At 35.4% G+C, this 22,895-nt stretch overlaps 2 long non-coding RNA genes across 4 annotated transcripts in view; one reads left to right on the forward strand and one right to left on the reverse strand.

Annotated features, from left to right (window-relative positions):
- Positions 1-11,074, forward strand: part of LOC137642720 (uncharacterized) — a 45,110-nt gene extending 34,036 nt beyond the window's left edge. Inside the window, exon 3 of the long non-coding RNA XR_011044844.1 lies at positions 10,919-11,074. This is a non-coding gene — a long non-coding RNA (uncharacterized lncRNA). The remainder of the gene's footprint in view (positions 1-10,918) is intronic.
- Positions 11,075-11,277: 203 nt separating this feature from the next.
- Positions 11,278-22,895, reverse strand: part of LOC137642722 (uncharacterized) — an 80,545-nt gene continuing 68,927 nt past the window's right edge. Inside the window, exons 5-6 of one of the 3 annotated variants that reach the window (XR_011044848.1) lie at positions 21,046-21,152; positions 11,278-11,575 (exon numbers count right to left, since the gene is read on the reverse strand). This is a non-coding gene — a long non-coding RNA (uncharacterized lncRNA). Of the gene's footprint in view, positions 11,576-20,972; positions 21,153-22,895 lie in introns of all 3 variants that reach the window. The other 2 variants (XR_011044847.1, XR_011044845.1) reach the window with 2 other exon arrangements.

Genomic DNA, 22,895 nt, shown 5'->3' on the forward strand with positions numbered 1-22,895 from the left:
TTATTACGGCATAATCCGTAGTAATAAAGCCGATTCCTTGGACCTGTAAATGTATTTTTTTTTTTTTTGGCGAGTAGAAATGGACATGTTACAATGAGCTTATTGAAAAATCGCTAAATAATATGAAAAACAATTTCTATTCCTCCTATGTGGAAGACACCCCAGTTTACTTGCTTGATAATTTTCCCCTATTTTTATTATTGCTTTATGACTTAAGATTTCTTTTGTAGTTTTTCATAATTTAAGTTCACTTCTCCCTGTTTTTTGGCATTGTTAGGTAACATTAAGGATACTGAAATCTTTGTCTTGAGGTCGCCCGGCTTTTTTCCAATTTTCATATCGATTTTTTTTTTTAGTTAATTTCTGCTATATATAGTTTTTGTGTGGTTTCGTTTTGTGTGATCCTGGGAAAGTTTTTTCAATTTAATCCTGATGAAAATTCCGTAGGTGTTTAACATCAGTTAGTTTTGGCATATTTGGTAATAAGTTGGGAGTACGAAGCTATTTTAACAAGTTTATTAATTTGATAATTAATATTGTAATGCTTGATTTGCATAAGTTATAATGCACAGGAAGGAAAATAGACACTTTGTTTATATTATCCATTATATGCAGGACGACTTTTTTTATTGTATTTATGGTAATTCCTAATAAAAAAAATACAGTGAGCACACGTAAAATTCTTGAAAAGCACTGGCAGACCTCACACTAGTGTTCTCTTAGTTACCTGTTTTCCTCAGGGACTCACAATCCCTGACTGACTGACTGACTGACTTCTGACTAAACCTCCCCCCCCTTACTGACTGACTGACTTCTGACTAACCCCCCCCCCCTTGCTGACCGACTGACTGACTGACTTCTGACTAAACCTCCCCCCCCCCCCCCCCCCCCCCCCCCGCCCCTTTCAGCTTGTCCAAAAACTACTTACTTACTTTTACTTTTAGGGGTTTATTTCTCGCCCTCCATCAGACACTAAGAGTCTGTTCAGGCGGGCCTTGATGTGTGAAAATAATTTCTTTCCAGTTTATATTTTGCTCTGTATCTTTTCAGTTATTCGCTAGCATATGCATTCAGGCTTAATAGTTTTCAGATCACTATTATAACACTTTCCAAAGAGATAAGTCTTCAAGTTTTTCTTGAAAGCTGCCACATTTTTGCTATTCTTGACATCAAGTGGAAGGTCGTCGAAGAGTCTCGGTGCAGCATAACAAAAAGTTCTTCCTCCTATTGCATAATTCACACTAATTTCGAATAGTCTATGTGGGTCATCAGCATGTCTTATTTCTTGCAACAGCGCTAGTCCACTCTGGAATTCCTGCCGGTTCCCTGACACGAAATCTAATTAGTTATAGAAGTCAAAGCGTTTGGGTACACAGACCAATATTGTTCTCATAAATAAATACCAGCATACGTTTATATTTTACTTTACGAAATTACAAATTTGTTTAGGGACTTTTAATTCTGCTATAATCAAAATTGTCTCGATTTTAGGAATTTTCTCCATTTACCAGCCATTATATTTTTAATCATATTTAGTGTTGATATTTACTTTTCAAGAGTTTTATGGTTATTCATAGTTTTGTGGTTATATACTATTCTACTTTGAAAATTTGTAGTTACACATTTTTCCACATTGAAAGTTTGTAGTTACACATTTGTCAAATACTTTTCTACTTTGGAATATTGCTGAAAATTTGCAATTACTCTTCTACTTTGGAAATTTGCAGTTACTTTTCCTCTTTGAAAATTTGCAGTTTTCTCCTTTGAAAATTAGCAGTTACTTTTCTACTTTGAAAATTTGCAGTTACTTTTCTACTATTGACATTTTGGGTAACATATTTTGGTCCTCATTTCTTAATACCACCAGTTTCATTTGTATTTTTCTAACACAATGGAGAAATTTATGGGTTAAATAAATCCAAATGTTTAAAAAACCATATAAACAGTTTTCTCTAGTCAGTTTTTAGGTAGTTATAATTTATTGATAGATAAAATTCGTCGTGTTATAAGGAAATCTAAAATTTCAATATTAGTTTTAGAACAGCTTTGATTACACAGCCAGTAAGATTACAAAACACATTAAATCATTTCAATTAATATATTTATAAATTTCTTTGCAGTTTTAAATGTAAATAGAAATAAATATCCTTTCATAAAGATTTTGGTTACAATGTGAATAAAGCAAAAGCAATTATAGAATAAACGAATAAACTACAAGAAAAACCCATACAACTCAAATGAATGTTAGATTAATTATCTACTGTAAGGTCACAATCGAGTATTTTTAACAGTCAAATCTAGATGTATATAGGTTTAACAACAGGATACACTGATCACAAATCAACACCCAAAGACTCCATAAGATTACTGGCAAATTCCACGCAGGATTCCTTTTCTGCTGCTTGTGTCTCTTGTCCCTTTCTAGCTTGAACTGACCTCTTCCCTCGAACTACCTTCTGGAGAAACAGAAAACTAGTCCAAACCAGGATTTCTGCCGGCTATCTGTCAAAAGATATAATTAGCATTTTAAATTAGTCAATTATTTTATGTATTCACAGCAAAATACTAGATGGATATGACTCAAATTTATGCATACATTTTACTAAACAAAATGTTACGTATGTTTAGACTTTGATACTGAAAATCGAAGGCCTTTCAAGCATTTAATGTAGGAAATTTCCAAAAAATCCCCACCCCTCTCTCTCTCTCTCTCTCTCTCTCTCTCTCTCCTCTCTCTCCTCTCTCTCTCTCTCTCTCTCTCTCTCTCTCTCTCTCCTCTCGGAATTCTGTCTTTACAATAGTGGTTTGTGCCTTGTCATTTATCATCTCGATTTTGTATCGTGATATTTATCAAGCTGGCCACTTGTTATTGTAATCGTTGTTACGCCTACCATACTCCTGCATTGTATCAATGTGAACTCTTGTAATTATCATGGGATTATTGTTAGCTCAAAGTGAACGCGTTTACTACCTGATATTTAATATGAGACACGTCTGCCTTCAAAGCCTTTCGATATTAGCGCCTTATACAATGCACGGATTTCCTTCGCAAGGTTAATAGAGTTAACTATATTCTTTGACTTGCCTCTTTGGATGACCCTGTGTGTCTCAATCCTTACGTTCTGTTTCTAAAATTCCACACAATCTTCGATTCCGGTGCTTTAAAAAACACAATTTTATTGCTGGTATACTTTTGGTTGGTAATTATATACAAATTTTGTTCCTGTATTGTTGTTGGAATTCGAAACAATTATTCATTAGTTTTTTTATTAGAATCTTATGGGAGATGGCCATTTGAATTGATAATACCTAATGTCAGTCAATCAAGATTGCCAAGGCTAATTAATTCTGTTAATTTTGCGGGCAGGGTAATTTGATATTAATTTTGAGGGCAGGGTAATTTGATATTGATTTTGAGGGCAGGGTAATTTGATATTGATTTTGAGGGCAGGGTAATTTGATATTGATTTTGAGGGCAGGGTAATTTGATATTGATTTTTGAGGGCAGGTAATTTTATATTGATTTTATGGGCAGGTTAATTTGATATTGATTTTGAGGGCAGGTTAATTTAATATTGATTTTGAGGGCAGGGTAATTTGATATTAATTTTTGAGAGCAGGTAATTTGATATTGATTTTGAGGGCAGGGTAATTTGATATTGATTTTGAGGGCAGGTAATTTGATATTGATTTTGAGGGCAGGTAATTTGATATTGATTTTGAGGGCAGGGTAATTTTATATTGATTTTTGAGGGCAGGTAATTTTATATTGATTTTAAGGGCAGGTTAATTTGATATTGATTTTGAGGGCAGGTTAATTTAATATTGATTTTGAGGGCAGGGTAATTTGATATTAATTTTTGAGAGCAGGTAATTTGATATTAATTTTGAGGGCAGGGTAATTTGATATTGATTTTGAGGGCAGGTAATTTGATATTGATTTTGAGGGCAGGTAATTTGATATTGATTTTATAGGGCAGTGTAATTTGATATTGATTTTGAGGGCAGGTAATTTGATATTGATTTTGAGGGCAGGTTAGTTTGATATTGATTTTGAAGGCAGGGTAATTTGATATTGATTTTGAGGGCAGGGTAATTTGATAGTGATTTTGAGGGCAGGTAATTTGATATTGATTTTGAGGGCAGGGTAATTTGATATTGATTTTGAGGGCAGGTAATTTGATATTGATTTTAAGGGCAGGGTAATTTGATATTGATTTTGAGGGCAGGGTAATTTGATATTGATTTTGAGGGCAGGGTAATTAGATATTTATTTTGAGGGCAGGATAATTTGATATTTATTTTGAGGGCAGGGTAAATTGATGTTGATTTTGAGGGCAGTGTAAATTGATGTTGATTTTGAGGAATGTGTAAATTGAGGTTGATTTTGAGGGCGGGGTAAATTGATATTGTTTTTGAGGACAGGGTAATTTGATATTGATTTTGAGGGCAGGGTAATTTGATATTGATTTTGAGGTCAGGGTAATTTGATATTGATTTTGATGGCATGGTAATTTGATATCGATTTTGTGGGCATGGTAATTTGATATTTATTTTGGGGGCATGGTAAATTGATATTGATTTTGAGGGCATGGTAATTTGATATCGATTTTGTGGGCAGGGTAATTTGATATTTATTTTGAGGTCAGGGTAATTTGATATCGATTTTGAGTGCATGGTAATTTGATATTGATTTTCTGGGCATGGTAATTTGATATCGATTTTGAGGGCATGGTAATTTGATATTGATTTTGAGGGCAGGGTAATTTGATATTTATTTTGAGGGCAGGGTAATTTGATATTGATTTTGAGGGCAGGGTAAATTGATATTGATTTTGAGGGCAGGGTAAATTGATATTGATTTTGAGGGCAGGGTAATTTGATATTGATTTTGAGAGCAGGGTAATTTGATATTGATTTTGAGGGCAGGGTAATTTGATATTGATTTTGAGGCAGGGCAATTTGATATTGATTTTGAGGGCATGATAATTTGATATTGATAATGAGGGCAGGGTAAGTTGTTGATTTTGAGGGCAGGGTAATTTGATATTAATTTTGAGGGCAGGGTAATTTGATATTGATTTTGAGGGCAGGGTAATTTGATATTGATTTTGAGGGCAGGGTAATTTGATATTGATTTTGAGGGCAGGGTAATTTGATATTGATAATGAGGGCAGGGTAAGTTGTTGATTTTGAAGGCAGGGTAATTTGATATTGATTTTGAGGGCAGGTTAATTTTATATTGATTTTGAGGGCAGGGTGATTTGATATTGATTTTGAGGGCAGGGTAATTTGATATTGAGGGCAGGGTAAGTTGTTGATTTCGAGGGCAGGGTAATTTGATATTTATTTTGAGGGCAGGGTAATTTGATATTTATTTTGAGGGCAGGGTAATTTGATATTGATTTTGAGGGCATGGTAATTTGATATTGATAATGAGGGCAGGGTAAGTTGTTGATTTTGAGGGCAGGGTAATTTGATATTGATTTTGAGGGCAGGGTAATTTGATATTGATTTTGAGGGCAGGGTAATTTGATATTGATAATGAGGGCAGGGTAAGTTGTTGATTTTGAAGGCAGGGTAATTTGATATTGATTTTGAGGGCAGGTTAATTTTATATTGATTTTGAGGGCAGGGTGATTTGATATTGATTTTGAGGGCAGGGTAATTTGATATTGAGGGCAGGGTAAGTTGTTGATTTCGAGGGCAGGGTAATTTGATATTTATTTTGAGGGCAGGGTAATTTGATATTTATTTTGAGGGCAGGGTAATTTGATATTTATTTTGAGGGCAGGGTAATTTGATATTGATTTTGAGGCCATGGTAATTTGATATTGATAATGAGGGCAGGGTAAGTTGTTGATTTTGAGGGCAGGGTAATTTGATATTGATTTTGAGGGCAGGGTAATTTGATATTGATTTTGAGGGCAGGGTAATTCGATATCGATTTTGAGGACAGGGTAATATGATATTGATTTTGAGGGCAGGGTAATTTGATATTTATTTTGAGGGCAGGGTAAATTGATATTGATTTTGAGGGCAGGGTAAATTGATATTGATTTTGAGGGCATGGCAATTTGATATTGATAATGAGGGCAGGGTAAGTTGTTGATTTTGAGGGCAGGGTAATTTGATATTGATTTTGAGGGCAGGTTAATTTGATATTGATTTTGAGGGCAGGGTAATTTGATATTGATTTTGAGGGCATGGTAATTTGATATCGATAATGAGGGCAGGGTAAGTTGTTGATTTTGAGGGCAGGGTAATTTGATATTGATTTTGAGGGTATGGTAATTTTATATTGATTTTGAGGGCAGGGTAATTTGATATTGATTTTGAGGGCAGGGTAATTCGATATCGATTTTGAGGACAGGGTAATATGATATTGATTTTGAGGGCAGGGTAATTTGATATTTATTTTGAGGGCAGGGTAAATTGATATTGATTTTGAGAGCAGGGTAAATTGATATTGATTTTGAGGGCAGGGTAATTTGATATTGATTTTGAAGGCAGGTTAATTTGATATTTATTATGAGGGCAGGGTAATTTAATATTGATTTTGAGGGCAGGGTAATTTGATATATATTTTGAGGGCAGGGTAATTTGATATTTATTTTGAGTGCAGGGTAATTTGTTATTTATTTTGAGGGCAGGGTAATTTGATATTGATTTTGAGGGCATGGTAAATTGATATTGATTTTGAGGGCAGGGTAAGTTTAAGTTGATTTTGAGGGCAGGGTAATTTGATATTGATTTTGAGGGCAGGGTAATTTGATATTGATTTTGAGGGCAGGGTAAATTGATATTGATTTTGAGGGCAGGGTAAATTGATATTGATTTTGAGGGCAGGGTAATTTGATATTGATTTTGAGAGCAGGGTAATTTGATATTGATTTTGAGGGCAGGGTAATTTGATATTGATTTTGAGGCAGGGCAATTTGATATTGATTTTGAGGGCATGATAATTTGATATTGATAATGAGGGCAGGGTAAGTTGTTGATTTTGAGGGCAGGGTAATTTGATATTAATTTTGAGGGCAGGGTAATTTGATATTGATTTTGAGGGCAGGGTAATTTGATATTGATTTTGAGGGCAGGGTAATTTGATATTGATTTTGAGGGCAGGGTAATTTGATATTGATAATGAGGGCAGGGTAAGTTGTTGATTTTGAAGGCAGGGTAATTTGATATTGATTTTGAGGGCAGGTTAATTTTATATTGATTTTGAGGGCAGGGTGATTAGATATTGATTTTGAGGGCAGGGTAATTTGATATTGAGGGCAGGGTAAGTTGTTGATTTCGAGGGCAGGGTAATTTGATATTTATTTTGAGGGCAGGGTAATTTGATATTTATTTTGAGGGCAGGGTAATTTGATATTGATTTTGAGGGCATGGTAATTTGATATTGATAATGAGGGCAGGGTAAGTTGTTGATTTTGAGGGCAGGGTAATTTGATATTGATTTTGAGGGCAGGGTAATTTGATATTGATTTTGAGGGCAGGGTAATTTGATATTGATAATGAGGGCAGGGTAAGTTGTTGATTTTGAAGGCAGGGTAATTTGATATTGATTTTGAGGGCAGGTTAATTTTATATTGATTTTGAGGGCAGGGTGATTTGATATTGATTTTGAGGGCAGGGTAATTTGATATTGAGGGCAGGGTAAGTTGTTGATTTCGAGGGCAGGGTAATTTGATATTTATTTTGAGGGCAGGGTAATTTGATATTTATTTTGAGGGCAGGGTAATTTGATATTTATTTTGAGGGCAGGGTAATTTGATATTGATTTTGAGGCCATGGTAATTTGATATTGATAATGAGGGCAGGGTAAGTTGTTGATTTTGAGGGCAGGGTAATTTGATATTGATTTTGAGGGCAGGGTAATTTGATATTGATTTTGAGGGCAGGGTAATTCGATATCGATTTTGAGGACAGGGTAATATGATATTGATTTTGAGGGCAGGGTAATTTGATATTTATTTTGAGGGCAGGGTAAATTGATATTGATTTTGAGGGCAGGGTAAATTGATATTGATTTTGAGGGCATGGCAATTTGATATTGATAATGAGGGCAGGGTAAGTTGTTGATTTTGAGGGCAGGGTAATTTGATATTGATTTTGAGGGCAGGTTAATTTGATATTGATTTTGAGGGCAGGGTAATTTGATATTGATTTTGAGGGCATGGTAATTTGATATCGATAATGAGGGCAGGGTAAGTTGTTGATTTTGAGGGCAGGGTAATTTGATATTGATTTTGAGGGTATGGTAATTTTATATTGATTTTGAGGGCAGGGTAATTTGATATTGATTTTGAGGGCAGGGTAATTCGATATCGATTTTGAGGACAGGGTAATATGATATTGATTTTGAGGGCAGGGTAATTTGATATTTATTTTGAGGGCAGGGTAAATTGATATTGATTTTGAGAGCAGGGTAAATTGATATTGATTTTGAGGGCAGGGTAATTTGATATTGATTTTGAAGGCAGGTTAATTTGATATTTATTATGAGGGCAGGGTAATTTAATATTGATTTTGAGGGCAGGGTAATTTGATATATATTTTGAGGGCAGGGTAATTTGATATTTATTTTGAGTGCAGGGTAATTTGTTATTTATTTTGAGGGCAGGGTAATTTGATATTGATTTTGAGGGCATGGTAAATTGATATTGATTTTGAGGGCAGGGTAAGTTTAAGTTGATTTTGAGGGCAGGGTAATTTGATATTGATTTTGAGGGCAGGGTAATTTGATATTGATTTTGAGGGCAGGGTAATTTGATATTTATTTTGAGGGCAGGGTAATTTGATATTTATTTTGAGGGCAGGGTAATTTGATATTTATTTTGAGGGCAGGGTAATTTGATATTTATTTTGAGGGCAGGGTAAGTTTAAGTTGATTTTGAGGGCAGGGTAATTTGATATTGTTTTTGAGGGCAGTGTAAGTTCAAGTTGATTTTGAGGGCAGGGTAATTTGATATTGATTTTGAGGGCATGGTAAATTGATATTGATTTTGAGGGCAGGGTAAATTGATATTGATTTTGAGGCCAGGTTAATTTGACATTGATTTTGAGGGCAGGGTAAATTGATATTGATTATGAGGGCAGGGTAAATTGATATTGATTATGAGGCCAGGGTAATTTGATAGTGATTTTGAGGGTATGGTAATTTAATATTGATTTTGAGGGTATGGTAATTTAATATTGATTTTAAGGGTATGGTAATTTGATATTGATTTTGAGGGTATGGTAATTTTATATTGATTTTGAAGGCAGGGTAATTTGATATTGATTTTGAGGGTAGGGTAATTTGATATTGATTTTGAGGCCAGGGTAATTTTATATTGTTTTTGAGGGTAGGGTAATTTGATATTGATTTTGAGGGTAGGGTAATTTGATATTGTTTTTGAGGGCAGTGTAAGTTCAAGTTGATTTTGAGGGCAGGGTAATTTGATATTGATTTTGAGGGCAGGGTACTTTGATATTGATTTTATGGGCAGGGTAATTTATTGTGCTTCAGGTCAGGGTAATTTTATCTTGATTTCGTGGTAATTTTATATTTTTTTAGGGCAGTGTCATTAATTTGATCTTTTCAGTAGGGTCATTATAAGGTATGATTTTATATGGGGGAAGGAACGTACAGTCTCTTCAAAATGCTTAGGCTCTTGAGTTTTTGAAATTACGAATGCAGGATTCTATTGTGAATTTATAAGGCTTGACCTTGTTACCCGACTCATTGGTAGTGCTGATTCTCTCTCTCTCTCTCTCTCTCTCTGCCCAATTCAAATGTTTTCTTTTTACTCCTTCAATTCAAATTGGGGTCTTACTGACTTTATCCCTCGTATTAAAAATATATTTTTGTTCCCCTTAAATATTCATGTCAATGTTTTGTTGTCCTGAATATTCATGTCCAAATTCTTTTTCCCTCACTTTATTCATGGCCGGTTTTTTTGCTTCCCTTGAATATCCATGTCCAATATTTGTTCCCCATGTATTCATGTCCAATTTTCGATTTCCCCTCTCTATTCGTGTCCAATTTTTTTATTCCCCCCTCTCTCTACACCTCTCAAAGTCCCTTATGTAGATTTATTTTCTCCATGCCAGCATTTTTTTTCATTCAAGTCCAATTTTCTCCATGCCAGCATTTTTTTCATTCAAGTTCACATTTATATGTTAAACTTCCATTGATTCTCCTTTATCGTATCAGTTTATTGTTGATTTTATAGGTGGTAATTTGTTAAACGGCGATAACATTTTTTCTTTTAAATAATTGTTTTATATTTAAACGGTTAAGGATATAATTGTTTGCCTCAAAGCTCTTACAATTTGCTTTACTAATCAGGGTTTATTTTAGGGAGATAAGTGAATCGTAACTCTCAGAATTCACCTTATTGATCATGGTTTATTTTAGGGAAATAATTGTTCGACTTGAAGCTCACAAAATTTGCCTTACTGGTTAGCGTTTATTTTAAGGAACTAATTGAATCAAAGTTTTCCGAATTTTCTTTACTGATCAGTTTATGCTTTCAGAGTTAGCGTTAAGATCTTTGCTTTGTTTTATTTTGTCTGCAAAATATATAAATAAAACATTCTAGCCACGAAAAGGAAGATGAAGACTTGATTGGTTAGTAACTTAAGTCCAAATGAGTGACCTGGACGGACTTGTACCAAGTCCCAAATTGGTGATATCGACGGACTCAACTCCTATCAGGTTCTTCATTTCTCATTTCATTTTTCATAGCTATGGTCATGACGTGTCAGCTTTCGTGAATTAAACGGAGAAAGAAGGGAAATTTTGTCTAGTCTCTATACAATTCCTGACTCTAGTCAAATTTCATGAGTCAGGCATTGTATAATGTAAAATATGTTACGCATTTTCATAATATACGTGCACTACTAATTCAGATTTTATTATTCACAGGAATGAGCTTCGGTAGCAATGTGCGCCAGTCCTATGAGCCATCAAGAGGAGCGCCGATCTCACGTATACATACTGCTTCAGCTGGTAATCCAGGGCTTTTCTAACGCAGTTTCTGGACACTCTTCGTAAACTTTGAATATATTCTATGAATTTTGATTTTTTTTTTTCTTGGGGGGGGGGGGGTTTCTGGCGGCCTGTCGACATTGTATTTCCGTCGTGTTTCAAAGTGTTGCCTTTATTCATAATGATGTCAACTCCCTTAAATCTTTTTTCATTGTGAACAATAAAAGAAAAATGTCAAAACATGTTTCATTACAAAACCACAAATCACAAAAGTGGGGTGTGTATTCAAAGAAGAGTATTGATTCGCATGTTTATTTGAAGATTTCTCAGATACACAGCATAGAATGGTTTTTAAAAGTTCAGTGAGTAGAATTATGGCTCTTGAGTTGCCTTTAGCCGTTTTGTTTCTCAATTTTTGGAGATAGGTTTGCAAACCTTTTAGTATATGAATGCGCGCCCAGGGTCCCCCCCTCACTTGTGCTGGTCTGGAACTAGCTCCAGACACTTCCACTACTAGCCGGAAGAGAGGCAATGCGTTGTTACCCTTCCAGGTATACCCCAAATCTGCTGCTGTTAGCATCAGGATTCCAAACCCTTGAAACATAGAAAATAGGAATCAGCTGTAGCCAAATGGACTGGAATAATACGTATGCATAAATATGGGGGAAAACTTATAATACGGGTACTGTATGTGGAAAAGCCTATGACATTCAAAGGAAAAGGTATACTTGAAACGTATAAAATGAGAAATAGCCAATTGAAAGTGATATAAATTGCTAAACAAATCCCGATTATCAATTGAATTGGATATGTTTTTAGGAAAGATGATGCAATTCTTTGGCAAGGTAAAAGATGTGCAGTATAGGAAATAAAATATCCAGATATGACAAAATTAATACAAAATATGTTGATTAAATTTATGCTTATCAGAATTGCTTATGCTTTAAATAACGAGACAACCAGCCTATTACACATGAATGTGATTAATAGAATGTATATAAAAATCATTCATTAATAGAATGTATATAAAAATCAGTGATTCATGTGAAAAAAATTTAGCAGGTGACTGAACGACAATGTGCAAAATATGGTTCTGGAAATAGTAACAATTTTACTGCATTGGGAATGGAATATAATTTGTCAATTATATAGTCTATAATAGGAAATGTAAGGCCTTGTATAGTATCAAGATACAGATTTTGGAATGAATTAAAAATTCTATAAGATTGTCAACTAAAGTCTATAATGGAAAAAGTAAGGTCTTTCATTGTATCGAGTGAGATACAGTAAATGTATTTATATCTGTGGTTTACTGTATAATACAGACTGGGGAAATAATAATATATTTGGGTCCCTATATCCTAAAAACAATGTAATGAAAGCAGTCTTTATCATTAACTACTAGAACCCTACTCTGATAAGACACAGAGGAACAGACCCCCTAAATGAAGTCAGATGCTTGATTGGAGAGAACAGGCAGAGATAGAGCTCCCTCAGTGAATAAATACTTAATGAATGCAGTATGTAAAGGTGATAAGGATCAACCACTGGTGGGAAAATAAGCAATTGAATTTGGTTAATGAGAGATGAATGCAGACATAGGGAAAATTGCAGAAGAATGTGAAGAATAAGAGTGTTATGATTCATGTGGAAAAATGGAAGGACAGAAAACGAAATAAAACAAGGAGTCAAATATGCAGTTCGATACTCGTATGTTTGCAGTGAGACCAAGATTCTCCTGAGTAAGTTATTAAACTAGGAAGTGTATGAAAACATATTTTAAAGGAAATTCAAGTAGAGTTTAGAATGGAAAATGAAGCAAGACTGAAAGGAATGTCTGGCATAGCATTATATAGGAGCTATTTATATACTTTGTCGTACTGTCTGTATTAAGTTGATTTGTGCAAGGTTAATGAGTGCATGTAGATAGTTCATTGAATAAAACTCGGTACTGTAATGTATAATGCTTATTTGATTCTAGTCCTTGCAGCTCTAAGGAAATATAAAGGAAATTTATTATTTATAATAAACTAAAAGGGAAAGTACATAAATAACACTAATAGAGCATACAACATAAGGGAAAGGACAACGTGCCAAGGCAACAGATAGGCATTGAGAAGCTAGACGTTAACAAGCTTGCTTCAATATATCGCAAGATATAGCAAGAATTATTTGGGGAGAAAAAGTGGGTGTCTATCAATGATGGGCTCTGGGTCACGTGCTGTTAAGGGAGGTCACAAGTTAATATTTGAAAGTGTGTTGAATAGGAGGAGATAGAAGTAAAGGGTGATCATATTAAAATACCTTGTGTAAACTGAGATGACAATACTGTATTATTATTATTATTGTCATTAGTTGGAAAAGCAGGATGCTATAAGCCCGAGGGCTCCAACAGGGAAAATAGCCCAGTGAGGAAAGGAAAAAAGGAAAAATTAAAGATTTTAAGAAAAGTAAAAACATTAAAACAATTATTTCTTATATAAACTATAAGAAAGGGAAGATAAATAAGATAGAATAGTGTACCTGAGTGTACCCTCAAGCAAGAGAACTCTAACCCAAGACAGTGGAAGACCATGGCACAGAGGCTATGGCCCTACCAAAGACTAAAGAAAAATGGTTTGATTTTGGAGTTTCCTGCTTCTAGAAGAGCTGCGTACCATAGCTAAAAGGTTTAAATGTTTAAATAAAATGAAAGCAGACATCACGATTTCAGATGACTATGATAAAAATACTGTATAGGAGAACCAATAATTCATGTGAAAGGATGGAGAGACAGAAATAAGTGTCAACCATTTAGTATTTGTAAGTTCTTGAGTGAGACTAAGAATCTTCTGTGAGATTAAACGAAACAGTGAATGAGAATGTGTATTATGTGATTGTGGAAATAAGAGGAAATGGAAATTTTTTTACTGAATTTGGAGTGCAATATAGATAAAGAGAAAAGTGTCAAGTAACAATATAGATGAATGTCAAGTTGATTCTAAAATGAAAGGAGACAATGTAAGGTCTTGTATAATATCACATGAGAGAGATATAGTATTTTTTGATTATGTGGTTTAGTGTACGATACAGACCGAGGTAACACTGAAATTTAGTAGAGAGGTAGCATTAGTAATACGTCAATTTGCAAAAGCATGAAAAATATTTGTGTATGAGTTATATACCGTTTAATTAACAACGCTGAATAGAGTATATAGTGCTTGATAAAGGTCCCTTTATTCTAAAAGTAATGCAAAAAAAAGGCAACCCTGATAATGAGTTAACTACTGGAATGATAACTTAAGAAGATACTTATGAAATTAGTTTCTCGAGCAATTAGATGGACAGACTCCATTATACATATTTAGAGTGAAGACAATGGTAGGTGTTTCGAAAGTATGAGAAAATATACTAGAAGTTTATAAAGAACTGGGTTAATTACCTTTTATCTCAAAAGAGTTCTCTTGCTTGAGGGTACACTCTGGCACACTATTTAATTTCTTTTCCTCTTTTGTTATTTTCTATAGTTTATATACGAAATATTGATTTTAACGTTTTTACTGTTCTTGAAATATTTTATTGTCCCTTGTTTCCTTTCCTCACTGAGCTATTTTCTCTGTTGGGGCCACAAGGGCTTATAGCATCCTGCTTTTCCAATTAGGGTTGTAGCTTAGCAATAATAATAATAATAATAATAATAATAATAATAATAATAATAATAATTGCTATAGTACCAATATTGAGATAGGCTGCATGTGTGAGATGCTAGACATGAAGAAAACGGTGATGTGAAGTACATTTGGATGGTAAAAAATTGATTTATTCCTATAAGCATTGCAAGAAAGAGATGGCAGAATTACTGCATGGGTACAAATAGATTGTAAAATATTTTCTTGATAAGGACGGGTGCAGAGATTTCCTGGGGCTACCTTAGCTAGAGAATGTGTCAAGTGGCCAAAGAACTGGACAGACATATTTCACTTTAGAGAGAAAAGAAGTGGACATTGAACATAATGTGAATAAATGTGAGTAAATGTTTCAATGTCTGATGTTTGAAGTAGGAGTGTGTGTTCAGATGATAATTTACAAGGATTGGTTGAATGTTGGTAAAGAAAAAAAAAAGTCTGAAAGACCATATATTGGGTCAAGTTCCTCTTGCTTGAGGATACACTCGGGCACTATATTCTATCTACTTTCTCTTCCTCTTGTTTGTTTTGTTAAAATTTTTATAGTTTATTTTGGAAATATCTATTTTATTGTTGTTACTGTTCTTAAAGTATTTTATTTTTCCCTGTTTCCTCTCCTCACTGGGCTATTTTCCCCGTTGGGGACCCTGGGCTTATCGCACCCTGCTTTTCCAACTAGGGTAGTAGGTTAGCAAGTAATAATAATAATGATAATAATAATAATAATAATAATAATAATAATAATAATAATAATAATAATAATAATGGGATCTTATAAACAAAACTAAGTGTAGGCAGTTAGGTAAAAGAAGAAACAGCCAATGAATGGAAGAACTCTCATTGGGAATAAATACTTGATAATGGAAGCAATCAATAAACGAGAGAAAAGCAGAACGCCATACAATTGCAGATGAGTTGAGAAATAAGAGGTCGAATATTTCAGGATGAAGATTGGAATGACAGGCATAGTAACATTAAGAGTATTATATTTGAGCTTGTAGTGAGGGCAAGATTCATCCATGCTGAGAGAGAGAGAGAGAGAGAGAGAGAGAGAGAGAGAGAGAGAGAGAGAGAGAGAGAGAGAGAGAGAGAGAGAGAGAGATGCAAATAATGTACAGTATGTGGTAGATGAAGAAACATCGGATGTGTGTGGAATAAATTCTGAAACATTGTCAAGTAGAGTTTGGAATGGAAGATAAACTAAGATTTAGGAGAAGGCCTTGTATCGTATAATATAAGCGTTGTGTCCTAGTTACGTGGTTTGATATACAGTGTCTGCATTAAGTTGATTTGTCCAAGATTAATGAGTGCATGTGGATAGTTCATTGAATAAAGTTTGGTAATGCAGTGTACAGCCTTTTGGGCATTGTAACTTATAAGAAAAGTACCTAAATGAGAAGCAAAGTTACATACATACATACACCAAGGCACTTCCCCCAATTTTGGGGAGTAGCCGATATTAACAAATGAAACAAAAGGGGACCTCTCCTCTCTACGTTCCTCCCAGCCTGACAAGGGACTCAACCGAGTTCGGATGGTACTGCTAGGGTGACACAGCCCACCCTCCCCTGTTATCCACCACAGATGAAGCTTCATAACGCTGAATCCCCTACTGCTGCTACATCTGCGGTCATCTAAGGCACCGGAGGAAGCAGCAGGGCCTACCAGAACTGCGTTACAATCGCTCGCCATTCATTCCTATTTCTAGCACACTCACTTGCCCCTCTCACATCTATCCTCCTATCACCCAGAGCTTCCTTCACTCCATCCATCCATCCATCCATCGAAGCAGAGTTAATACAACATATTTCATCTTACAGTATTTCTCTTCCTCTTGTCTTGTTAAATTTTTCATAGTTTATATAGGAGATATTTATTCTAATGCTACTGTTCCTAAAATATTTAATTTTTCTTGTTCCCTATCCTTTCTGGGCTATTTTCCCTGTTAGAGCCCCTGGGGTAACAGCATCCTGCTTTTTCAACTAAGGTTGCAACTTTGCAATTAATAATAATAATAATACATCATACATATACCAAGGCACTTCCCCCAATTTTTCGGGTAGCCGACATCAAACAAATGAAACACAAAAGGGGATCTCTCCTCTCTACGTTCCTCCCAGCCTGACAAGGGACTCAACAGAGTTCGGCTGGTACTGCTAGGGGTGCCACAGCCCACCCTTCCCCGTTATCCACCACAGATGAAGCTTCATAGCGCTGAACCCCCTACTGCTCCTACCTCCGCAGTCTTCCAAGGCACCGGAGGAAGCAGCAGAGCCTACCGGAACTGCGTCACAATCGCTCGCCATTCATTCCTATTTCTAGCACGCTCTCTTGCCTCTCTCACATCTATCCTCCTATCACCCAGAGCTTCCTTCACTCCATCCGTCTACCCAAACCTTGGACTTCCTCTTGTATTTCCCCCATCAACTCTTGCATTCATCACCTTCTTTAGCAGACAGCCAGTTTCCATTTTCTCAACATGGCCAAACCACCTCAAGACATTCATATTCACTCTAGCTGCTAATTCATTTTTTACACCCGTTCTCACCCTCACTACTTCGTTCCTAACCCTATCTACTCGAGATACACCAGCCATACTCCTTAGACATTTCATCTCAAACACATTCAATTTCTGTCTCTCCGTCACTTTCATTCCCCACAACTCCGATCCATACATCACAGTTGGTACAATCACTTTCTCATACAGTACTCTCTATACATTCATGCTCAACCCTCTATCTTTTTACTACTCCCTTAACTGCCCCCAACACTTTGCATCCTTCATTTACTCTCTGACGTAAATCTGCTTCCACTCCACCATTTGCTGCAACAACAGACCCAAAGTACTTAAACTGATCCACCTCCTCAAGTAACTCTCCATTCAACATGACATTCAACCTCGCACCACCTTCCCTTCCCGTACATCTCATAACCTTACTCTTACCCACATTAACTCTCAACTTCCTTCTCTCACACACCCTTCCAAATTCTGTCACTAATCGGCCAAGCTTCTCTTCCTCGTCTGCAACCAGTACCGTATCATCCGCATACAACAACTGATTTACCTCCCATTCATGGTCATTCTCGTCTACTAGTTTCAATCCTCGTCCAAGTACTCGAGCATTCACCTCTCCCACCACACCAACATACAAGTTAAACCACCACGGCGACATCACACATCCCTGTCTCAGCCCCACTCTCACCAAAAACCAATAGCTCACTTCATTTCCTATCCTAACACATACTTTACTACCTTTGTAGAAACCTTTTACTGTTTGCAACAACCTTCCACCAACTCCATATAACCTCATCATATTCCACATTGCTACCCTATCAACTCTATCATATGCTTTCTTCAGATCCATAAATGCAACATACACCACCTTACCTGTTGCTAAATATTTCTCGCATATCTGCCTAACTGTAAAAATCTGATTCATACAACCCCTACCTCTTCTAAAACCATCCTGTACTTCTAAGATTGCACTCTCTGTTTTATCCTCAATCCTATTAATCAGTACTCTACCATACACTTTTCCAATCACACTCAACAAACTAATACCCCTTTAATTACAGCACTCATGCACATCTCCCTTACCCTTATATAGTGGTACAATACACGCACAAACCCAATCTACTGGTACCATTGACAACACAAAACACACATTAAACAATCTCACCAACCATTCAAGTACAGTCACACCCCCTTCCTTCAACATCCCAGCTCTCACACCATCCATACCAGATGCTTTTCCTACTGTTGTTTCATCTAGTGCGCTCTCTCTCTCTCTCTCTCTCTCTCTCTCTCTCTCTCTCTCTCTCTCTCTCATCACCGGCACCTCAACACCTGCAACAGCAATTATATCTGCCTCCCTATTATCCTCAACATTCAGTAAACTTTCAAAATATTCCGCCCACCTTTTCCTTGCCTCCTCTCCTTCTAACAACCTTCCATTTCCATCTTTCACTCTCTCTTCAATTCTTGAGCCAGCTTTTCTTACTCTCTTCACTTCATTCCAAAACTTATTCTTATTCTCTTCATAAGAATGACCCAATCCCTGACCCCACCTCAGGTCATCTGCCCTCTTTGCCTCACTTACCTTGTGCATTACTTCAACATTTTTCTCTCTATATTTTTCATACTTCTCTACACTATTACTCTGCAGCCATTCTTCAAAAGCCCTCTTTTTCTCTTCCACTTTTACCTTCACTCCTTCATTCCCCCATTCACTGCCCTTCCTCATGCTGCCTCCTACAAACTTCTTGCCACACACATCACTTGCAATCCCAACAAAATTTTCTTTTACTAACTTCCACTCCTCCTCTAAATAATAATAATAATAAAAATAATAATAATAATAATAATAATAATAATAATAATAATAATAATAATAATAATAATAATAATGTACTAATGAGAAGGGACAAAGTACTAAGGCAAACAGGTGGTGAGAATTTGGAACAGGTCACAAGAAAGATTTTATTTGGACATCATTACTTTAATCTAATAAGATTTAAAATTCAAAATATTTGAGAAAAATGCCTTTGTCTATCAATTACCAGCCCTGTGTCATTTGCTGTTGATGGAGGTAAGGAGATGTAACTGAAGAGAGAAAATATCCAAATAGCTTACGTATATAGAGATGACAGCCAGAGTATTACTGTAGAATAGTTGTCCTATAAAATAAATACTTTTGAAGGAGTCAAGTTATTGGTAGGATGCTCAATTGATTATAGTTGAAATAAAATGAAAGCAGATATTAAGACTATTATGGATAAAAGAATGTATTTATTGGAGAACAAATAATTCATGCAAAACAGTGGAGACACAAGAACCCATTTAGTATTTAAGTTTCTATTTTGGGACCAAGAATTTTCTGTAAGATTGAATAAAAGAATGAAAAAATTGTGTGAAAACATGAATATGGAAATAGAAGAATTACTGCCAGTTCTTTGTTCAGACTGCATCTATAACGTTTAGAACGCTTCCATAGGACTAAAATTACTGCCAGATCTTTGCTCAAACAGCTTCTATAACGTTTTAAATGTTTCCTGGATGAAATACTACTGAATTTGAAATGCATCATAAAAAGAAAGAAAATTAGAAATTAAAAATTCCAGATGAATAGAATACCAAATAGTCTAAAATGGAAAATGAAATGAGACAAAGTAAGGTCTTGTATAATATTACAAGTGAGAAAAAGTACCCTATTTATATGGTCCAGTGTGAAATAGACAGTGGTAATATGTTCTTTTGCAATGGCATAAAATATATTGGCGAGAGTTATACACAGTTTAATTACCAATGTTGGATAGAGTATATAGTGCTTGATCACGGTCCCCACATCTTAAAGGTAATGCAATAAAGACAGCCATGATAATGAGTTAGATACTGGAATGATACCTCAAGAAGACACTTATTAAAGTAGTAAGGCAATCAATTAGATGGACAGAGTCGTTTGTATATTATTATTATTATTATTATTATTACTATTATTATTATTACTATTATTATTATTACTTGCTAAGCCACAACCCTAGTTGGAAAAGCAGGATGCTATAAGCCTAGGGGCCCCAAAAGGGAAAATAGGTCAGTGAGGAAACGAAACAAAATAAAATATTTTAAGAATAGTAACAACATTAAAATTAACATTTCTTATATAAACTATAAAAAACTTTAACAAAACAAGAGGAAAAGAAATGAGATAAATAGTGTGCCCGAGTGCACCCTCAAGACAGTGGTAGGCCTAGGTGTTAGAGAAGACACACACAATACCACTAGTTGGAAAAGCAAGAAGCTCTAAGCGCAAGCGCTCCAACAGGTAAAAATAGCCCAGTGAGGAAAGGAAATAAGGAAATAAATAAACGATGAGAAAAAATTACCAAAATGTTTTTAAAACAGTAACATCATCAAAACAGATATGTCAAATAGAAACTATTAAAAGACTTATGCTACCATTAAAAGAAAATTATACAAGAATAAGCAGCAAACAGCAATGGATACTGAATAGTTGATGAATAATTCAATGTAAATGTATAAAACAATACTAGTGGTGAATAGAAAGCTAAAGTATAACAATGACAGTAGCTATCTATGTAATGCTGCATTAAAGGTGTGAAGAGTCAGCTTAAGACGGTGTACAAATATTAATAGATAGTATCACCTTGGTATCACTAATTAAAATAAGGGATTTTGAATCAGAAACCTATTGAAAGTGGATGACAATGTGATGGTAGAAGACTGGGTTTTGGATATTAAGATAAAGAATGCGGACTCTGTAAAAACATGGGACCTAAAACTTTCAAAATTAAAAGTTAACATATACCTGGGGAGCACAGATCCACGTAGTGGTTAAAGTTTGGTGTCATTCTTCATAAACTAGGATCCTTATAGAATACCTTTTGCTTAGTCGGGTTTACAGGAATTTGGAAGGACTTGTACGCAGAGGTAGTTTCAAAGTGACCGTTTAGCTAATTTTCTTCCTCATCATCATCATCCACGCCCCCTGATGACACCAAGAGCAGAAAAGACATTAACCGAGTGGAGAGGTGTAAATAGTAGATTGTTACTAGCAAAGTTCAAATCAAAGTAGTGCAATATGAGTATTACAGTTTGCTATGCCCAAACAAACGATTCCCCTGAAGAAAGGAAAGATGAATACTATGAAGAACTACGTGTGATAGATGAGATCCAAGAGATACGAAAATTGTGATTGGTGACTTCAATGCTAAAGTTCGAAGGAATAATCGACGGATAGAGAATGTAATGGGTGTCGAGGGTCTTGGTGAAGTTGCAAATGAAAATGAAGCACATTTCATAAGTTCTGTTCAGCAAACAATCTTGTCAGTTTTTATGGTACAAAAATTAAGTGGTCATTGTCTTCCCTGAAATTACAATGTGTATTCATGACAGTTGAAGCTGTTATGGTAATACTAAATGAAATCTAGAAGAATATACTTCACGATACTTGCAATATACCACATTAACAGGTGGATATAATTCAGTTTCACAAATTTATTATTTTATCATACTGAATATTTCCTAGTGCATCATACTTGAAAGTACTTTATCAGCATTTATTTGATATACAAGACTTTATTGTACTGTTAATAACATGACAATAAAAAGGAAATATTACCATACTGTATCATATGACAAAAGAGGGATGTTTCCAGAATTGATTTTCAGATATTCACCACACAAAAAATAGTGATATAATTGCTAGGAAGGCATATCATTGCAAAATGTTATTTTCATTAGTAAAATAAATTTTTGAATATACTTACCCGATAATCATGTAGCTGTCAACTCCGTTGCCCGACAGAATTCTACGGGAGGGATACGCCAGCTATCACTATACTAGAAGGGGGTGTACTCACAAGCGCCACCTGTGGCCAGGTACTACAGTACTTGTTGTTGACGCCACCTCACTTTTTCCTCGGTCCACTGGTTCTCTATGGGGAGGAAGGGTGGGTCAATTAAATCATGATTATCGGGTAAGTATATTCAAAAATTTATTTTACTAATGAAAATAACATTTTTCAATATTAAACTTACCCGATAATCATGTAGCTGATTCACACCCAGGGGGGTGGGTGAAAAACCAGTGTACAAGACTAAAGGATAGCTAAGTATCCCGTATTTCATATAATCAGTTATCCACAATAACAATGAAATAATAAGTACCTGGTAAGGAAGTCGACTTGAACCGTTACTCTGCCTTTAATAAGATCGTCTTCCTTACTGAGCGCAGCGTTCCTCTTGGAAGGCTGAATCAACTCAAAAGTGCTAAAGTATACAGGGCTGCAACCCATACTAAAGGACCTCATCACAACCTTTAACCTCGGCGCTTCTCAAGAAAGAATTGACCACCCGCCAAATCAACAAGGATGTGGAAGGCTTCTTAGCCGACCGTACAACCCATAAAAAGTATTCAAGAGAAAGGTTAAAAGGTTATGGGATTATGGGAATGTAGTGGCTGAGCCCTCGCCTACTACTGCATTCGTTGCTACGAATGGTCCCAGGGTGTAGCAGTACTCGTAAAGAGACTGGACATCTTTGAGATAGAATGATGCGAACACTGACTTGCTTCTCCAATAGGTTGCATCCATAACACTCTGCAGAGAATGGCTCTGTTTGAAGGCCACTGAAGTAGCCACAGCTCCCACTTCATGTGTCCTTACCTTCAGCAAAGCAAGGTCTTCTTCCTTCAGATGAGAATGTGTTTCTCTAATCAGAAGCCTGAATA

The sequence above is a fragment of the Palaemon carinicauda genome, chromosome 1, assembly GCF_036898095.1.
Source record: "Palaemon carinicauda isolate YSFRI2023 chromosome 1, ASM3689809v2, whole genome shotgun sequence".
NCBI classification, from domain to species: domain Eukaryota; kingdom Metazoa; phylum Arthropoda; class Malacostraca; order Decapoda; family Palaemonidae; genus Palaemon; species Palaemon carinicauda.